The 7,316-nt window shown below is 38.8% G+C and overlaps 1 long non-coding RNA gene across 2 annotated transcripts; it reads right to left on the bottom strand.

Annotated features, from left to right (window-relative positions):
• Nucleotides 1–2,279: 2,279 nt before the first annotated feature.
• LOC127332777 (uncharacterized) lies at nucleotides 2,280–4,637 on the bottom strand. 2 transcript variants are annotated; one of them, XR_007870660.2, is made up of 5 exons: nucleotides 4,243–4,637; nucleotides 3,973–4,166; nucleotides 3,418–3,542; nucleotides 2,752–2,820; nucleotides 2,280–2,575 (listed from the first exon to the last, which is right to left on the bottom strand). It is a non-coding gene; the product is annotated as an uncharacterized lncRNA (long non-coding RNA). The 2 variants fall into 2 exon arrangements; XR_007870659.2 differs by having other exon boundaries at nucleotides 2,280–2,820; nucleotides 4,243–4,636.
• Nucleotides 4,638–7,316: the final 2,679 nt, after the last annotated feature.

The following is a 7,316-nucleotide window of genomic DNA, read 5'->3' as shown; positions in this document are numbered from 1 at the left end:
CCTTATTTGATTTCTTTCTCTTTTATTTTATGGGGTTGGTGATCTTCACTTGATCACTTTAGGGTTTTAGGATTTAGCACATAAGCATAATAACACTCATCAGGGCAAAGCACAAGATTTAGACAAGATCTATATGTATCAATCTTATTTTAATAAAAGTTTTTGTTGGTTCCAAAATTTGGAACTAGGGAACTTCATTTGTTTTGTTTTGAAAATTTTTGGGTTGTTACAGGCCTGCCGAAGATGGTACCCGGGGTTTACTGAAGGCCCACAGGTCAAAGAATATGAAGTTCGGAAGCCCAATTAGTTGTTAAGGAAATATAGAGTTGTATTAGGAATAAAGAGATTTGTAACTTTACGGGTTGAACTCAGAGAGTCTCCCGAAATCTGTAAACTTGTGCAATACAAAACTCTCGGCTCCACCTCCTATATAAGGGGGAGTCGAGGGACAAAGAGAGGATCGAATCATTGTCAACACAACCCTAGTTTTCATAAACAGTCGAGTACTTTTCCGGCTGAAACCCTCCAGATCTACTTGCCCTCTACTTCCGACAAAACCCTAGTCTACAACTTGTAGGCATTGACAAGTTGATACCTTGTCAGTGACACCCTCACGCTAATCCTCTATCAGTTGGTCAAGGGGGGAATAAGAGAATACTCATAGATCTACATCCATATCCATGGGATCTTGGTGGAACCCTTAATAGTGAGGTACTAAGGTGGCTTGCACTTTACATTGATGTGGTTAAGAGAGGATGGTTGATCAAATGACTCGTCTGCAACCGCCCGATGTGAAGATTCTCCCATAAACATGTATAAAGAATGACTAGAACTAACCTAATCATGATTACTCCAAATGCTAGTGGTGGATCTAATACCCCCTAAGAAGTCGTTTACCATACCGCTTCACTCCATATTCACATTCGTATGTTCTTATTTACTTTTATTATTAGTTTGCTTTGTTCTTGTTTAGCTTTTTATAACTAGTTAATTTAAATCTCTCTTATTTATCATTATTCTAGTAACATATAGAACATGCTATTTCCGAACCACGATTTGGGTGTGAACTTGGCTGCACTGACAACGCAATCATGGGGTTTTGTAGTTTCCATTTGCAAAGATTTCATGGGATGAATTTTCTAATAATATTTATTGATACAAGTACTGCAATAACCCTGATTGATGCCGGAAAGTTCTGGTTATGCATAACTGAAATGAAACTGAAAACCGAACCGAAAAAACCTAACCGTAACCAAATTATGATTTTTTTCAGTTATAGGTTAGATTACAGTTTGCAAAATATCTAACCATATGCCAAACGGTTAATTCGGTTGAAAACCGAAATAATTCGATTTAACTGAATGGAACCGAATTGAGTAGTCAGCGAACATTTATCTCTGCAGGCCTAGCGCAACTTTACAATATACTTTTATATACAGTCGGTATTGCATTCCATACAGGGAAGACGCTTTGGCATGCTGGTTTGGACGTGCATCTTTGCCATATGTGGGCATAGAGATCGTGAGTTCAAATACCAACAATTCCCACATTTTTATATTGTCCGCAGATTTTTTACATTTTTGTATCTTTCTCTTGTAAAACATTCAGTTCCATCGTAGGAATAAAATAATATGAGATGTATGTGCATAAAATTTATGTGTTATTCAAAAATTTGCGTCAAGTTTGGTTAGTTTGGTTATTACCAAAACTGAACCGATATTTTATGGTTATTACCGAAACCGTACCGTATTTTTATACGAAACCATATTTACCGAAGTATTAAAACCGTATTTACTTAAAACCCGTATTAACCGAACCGAGTTAACCATATTAACCGAACACGCAGCCGGACCGGAAACCCAGTCATTAGTAGTTTATTTCCGCATTCAATCATGGCAAATCCTTTATAGTGTTTGAAACGCGTATTTACCTCTTCCCTCTAGACGACATCTCGATCTTTCAACATCATGGCATCAATGTAATTTCATATCTTTCTAGGTTACAATTATCACCATTGCATAGTTGTGTTACCCAGTTGTCATACTAGATGATACCCCGCGCGTTGCGGCGGGCATAATGTAGAAACGACATGATGCAAAATCTGCATCAATAATTGGGTGAGGAAACAATTGACCTAAACTGTAGAGAGGATTTTGGTTACCAGTCAATGAAGATTTTGAGAAAAAAAATCGGTATTTTCACACATGTCCTTAGTGTTAGTAACTGCAATAATCTGACTTGCGCCACAGAAATAGCAATTGGACATGAAAGAATGTTCAGAAGTTTGTAAATCCCCACATATTCTGCACTTGCATATGATGTCACCAATATTGATATAAAAGTTTGTGACGTGAACAATACATGAAGGATTTGGCGTGGTACTAAAGCAAACTGAAAATGCCGAAAAGAAAACTATTGCCATAAAGACACATAATGGATTACACTGCGTTATTATGGATTACAATAGAAGCGAGTAAATGCGTTGATCATCAACTTTTCATGTAAGCAACTACATAAGTAATTTAGGTAGAAGTCATTGCAATCTTGAATTGTTCCATGCGTCCTTGATGATGCACTGCATGTGATCAGAGAAAGAGCACTATAAGAAATGGAAATACCTATGTTATTTTATTTTTTGTCCTGCTGCCTTCCTTAGATGTTTGCCGCAACGTTGATGTCTGATACGCTGTTTGAGGATAAACCAATGAGAATGGCGAATGAGATGTATGTGATATGAGGAAACATACATACTCTTGCTTAGGTCGTTTGACATTATAAAATTCAAGTTCTTGAGCTGGGAGATCTTCACCTTTTCCACTCCTGCATGTAAAAATTGCATTGCTGAAAAATCGCCAACGCACTGAACATTCTGGTGATCGATATGAAGCACATGAGAATTTAATAAGTTGATACAAATATTGGTCTGTGCAATAGAATGTTTGTATAAACACACTGGTCCAGACTGCGCATGACGGTGTCGATTATCGCAAGAAACTGAATGGTTTAATTGTGGGGTGACAGCAGGTTGCGACTGACGGCGTGGTCATCCACGACTGCGTGAGATGGAATGACTACCAGGATTGTTTGGAGTATTTTGAGAATTTTCAGGGGCATCCATCTCTGCAAGCGCACATGGGCAAATTGAAAAGAAGAGGCGGTGTTTTTGTAGTCTGTGAACACATGCATTGACGGAAAAGTGCAGGAGATAAAATTACAATGTACATTATAATTAGCGGAGGGAAGGTAAAACATAAAAGGTGCATGTGCTCACAGAATGTAAATTCAAACTTAAGTGAAGACGTGCGGGAGATAAAATTACAATGTACATTATAATTAGCCGGGAGGTAAAACAGAAAAGGTGCATGTGCTCACAGAATGTAAATTCAAACCTAAGTGAATAAGATTAGATTTGCGTACCAATGAATCCTAAGAGAGCAATCAGGGAAGGCGAAACTTTGAAATAAACCAGGCGGCAAAGTGGTACCAGCAGGCAGAATCGATCCGAGTAAAACATGAGGCGGATCTGCGAGCCTGAGGTTAACCTGCCAGATTGTAATACATAGTGAGAGTGCGTTGTTGCAGGGCATTGAAAATAAACAAAAGTACAATTTAAAGTAGTAAAACTTATAGCGGAAGGGGTGTTGGTTAGCAACGCTCTTATAGAAATCTATTTTGCTATAGACTCTGATTGTAACACCTTTATTAAGTAGTGAAATTCCTTTTTTCCTGGGGGAAAAAATAGGCCGCCTATTGCAATCACACAAAACAGAGGTATTGACGGGTCCGGTGGTAGAAGCTATACATGAGTGGACGATGCAGGTCATTCCCAATTGCTCATACTCGTGCATCCAGTCCTAGTAGGTACCATCCTAACATTCCATCCTATACAGATGCCTTTTTTTTACCAACTATAAATCGTGTGTGCTGACAACAATGAATAAACATCAAGTTGTTAGAGTATAATAATCTTACCAACGGAAACATGTATAGTGCAGAGTCACACAGTAGAGGATATGATGGCCAGCGTCTTCTAGCTTCAGCAATCAGAGCGAGATGCCAAAATATCCAAAAAAAAAAATCGAGGGGGCTTCAAGTATCAGATTGGAGGCACCAATAATATCAGATTTGGGGGAAACCGTGAATGGGATTTCCAGGTGGAGGTCAACCTAGCAGAGTAGGAATAAGTATACGTATGCAGGGTTTGAAAAAAAAGAGGAATTAGAATGGGGACAATGGAGGTACCAGCGTGGTGGCCGCCGGCGGTGCTGGCTGCGCGAGCAGGGGCACGAGTAGCCTGGCGGGTGAAGCGTATGGCAACATGGACTTCTTTTTAAGGTCGATTTGGCGGCGGCGTATAATTTCGGTGGAGCAGTTTCTATTGGTGATTATTGGGATTTATGAGCAGTTTCTAGTTTTGATTGCTGTGATGTGAAAGGCGAGGAGCAGGCGTTAATCCACGGCTGTTGAGGAGAAGGGAGGCCGGCTGCCCGGCTACGTAAATCGTTGGGAGGAGGGGAGTCGGCTGAGATGTTGATGAAGAGGAAGACGAATAGAGGCGAGGAGCAAGAGGAGAACAGAGGTTACTATTTTTCCGGCAGATTAAAAAGCCCACGAGGTAGATGAGGTGGGCAGCCGAGGAGGAGAATTTCAGCCCATGTCGTTACAGCGGACGGGGGAATAATTCACTACTTACGCAGCGAGAAGGGTATGGACTACGCAGCGAGAACGGGTTGACAAAAAGGAGGCGACGTGGCTTCACCGTAGAACAGGAAAATGGGATCACCTATTAAGAATAGAAAGATACACATAAAATCTAGTCTTGAAGCTTATTACTACTGAACAATTATGAAAAATCGTAGTAACTCAAATATTATGGTTTGGTAGCTTTTGATATAGAAAAAGGTCACAAAATACATAATCAAGTGAGAGAAATCTTGAACCAGACAACTACTCTATAAATTTCCAGGTAAGTCACTGGTTGGTAATATTTGAGTTCCAAAATATGTCACTGAAACATGCAAGCGAGACCAATTGTGAAGCTAATACTTGCTTGTGAATATTCGGTAACTCCTTTCTTACTTGTTGATAACCTCTGAGCTGATTTTTTTTTTGTCAAAACATCCTCAATGAGATCTACTTCTGAAGTGGATGACTACTTGTGAGTAGTTTAGCAACTCATATAACTTTGTCTCATAACTTTTTGCGGAAAAACAAAACATTAATTAGAACATAACCATGTTGTATCTAGTTCTGACTTCTAAAGCCAAAATGGATGGTAACTAAGGTGTACCATTAGAGAGGTAAACATATTTAAATCTCAAGCTAAGGGTGATCTTTGTTGACATCAACATTTTTCATTGTTTGCATGTATGCCACCAAATGCACTAATTTTGCTAGCTTAGAGGAGTGCGTGCGTAACGAGAAATATAGCAAAATGTTCAATACCAATCCTAAGTACATCACATTTAGCAAATAGAAAATCCTTGGGTGGTTGAGGATTGAAATCAGAGTACGACACTAAATGTGAAAGAGAATGCTTTAAAAGTGACATCTTTGAGAGGATGTATCTTATGCCTCGTAACGCCTAGGAATGTTTTGTTTCGGAATCCAATTCTCTATAAATTATATATACACATTTTTTCAGATCAGACATGCATTAAGGTCCTGTTTGATTCAAAGTATCTTCATAAGAAATATTGATGGTTGAAATCATTAGGATTTTCCATCATAGGTAGTTTTATTCATAATAGATCACCAAAGAAGATCATAGGTTGTCCAACAAAATCAAGACTATGTACCGATGCTATTGCTACAAATGCGATGGTTAATTACTTATATGGTTGATATCCTCTTTTATGTTCATCTTTGATTGCACAGATTTTCATATGAATTTTAGAGGATTAGTATCCTTAGGATTTATTTGCAATGTGCCTTGTTTGATTTTAGAATTGAATCAAATGGCTTTATTCTAAGAATTCATATAAAAAAATCAAAACCACTAAAACCACTTGGAAATGTTATTTTGTTCTTCCCCTAGTCAATCAAGGAAACCTTTATACAAGCAAAATGATGTTAGTTTCGAGCGAGCAAAGAATCATGTGAACTAATGACATCCTTTAGTGTTTCCCACCAATTATTTGTTTCCATCTAAGACGTATCACATACAAGTGTCTCCCGTTGATAGGAAGACTTCCAAATCTCACGATTTCCACATGTCAAGTGTGGGATGGTAAAATTTAATATCTAGAAAAGGATGTTGGGACATGCATGAGATTTTTTTTTTATAATTTTTTTTATTGACTCGTTCATCATGTTAAGGTGATGCAACTTCAATGAGTTCATATACCCGGTATCTTCTAATTAATATAGCAGCCTAATGAGAATCCGGGTGAACGACTGTCCTTCCTCAGTTGCTTTTCAAAGCATGGTGAAGTACCTAAGTTAAAATACACTCGGAGACTCCGCAGCCATGGCATCGGTACCGAAATTATTTCGCGCAATTTTTTCGATGGAGAGCAGCAACGTGAGTCATGGATCCCACCACAGATGGAGGTTTAGTGCACACAGGAATACCTGAAGACTAATGGGTCTGTGCGCTGGACGACTAAGATGAGTGTGGGAAGAAGATGCGTCGCTCGCCGTCATCGTCCATGTACAATATGGAGAGGAATGCGGTGGGATGAGAGAGGGGAGGATGAAAGGCCAGTGGCGAGAGAACAAAGCAACAAACATGTCTCATGTACACACTATCAGCTCGATTAACGAGAGAACATCTAGCTCGGCCTGCAGAGTAGCATCCGTGTAGCGGTCAGCTGCCCATTTTGACGTGAATTTACGGTGTGAATCGGTATCAGTGACGGTTCAGCAAGATCGAAAGATCTGGATCGTACATACACGAGATCCGACCTACATACTCCTAAGTGCTATGATGACTCCTAACAAGGTGAGTTTTACTAATACCTAATTAGAAACCAAGTAGCCTAAAGTAAAGAAAAAGTAACATACGTGCATGTTCGGAGTTTTCTAAATGCTTTCTTCACTTTGAAAAGTGGGTGATATAAACCATTATGAATCTATATTTTTCAGGCCAGCCTCGCAAAGTAAAATATTACCACATATGAATCTATATAGAGAAAGTTACAATAATTTTGCTGTAGATGAATGTGCTCGTGACTATTATAATCTAAGGTCTTGAGTACTTGACATAACTTAAGCATGAATGTTGGATCAAGAAGTATCATACGACCACAAATTGTTCAATATATATTCCAAATAAACCCACATGTACCTCTTCTACTTTTGAGAACAAAATAATA

This window comes from Lolium perenne, chromosome 2 (genome assembly GCF_019359855.2).
Source record: "Lolium perenne isolate Kyuss_39 chromosome 2, Kyuss_2.0, whole genome shotgun sequence".
Classification (NCBI taxonomy): Eukaryota; Viridiplantae; Streptophyta; class Magnoliopsida; order Poales; family Poaceae; genus Lolium; species Lolium perenne.
This window is presented reverse-complemented; position numbering and strand designations above follow the sequence as displayed.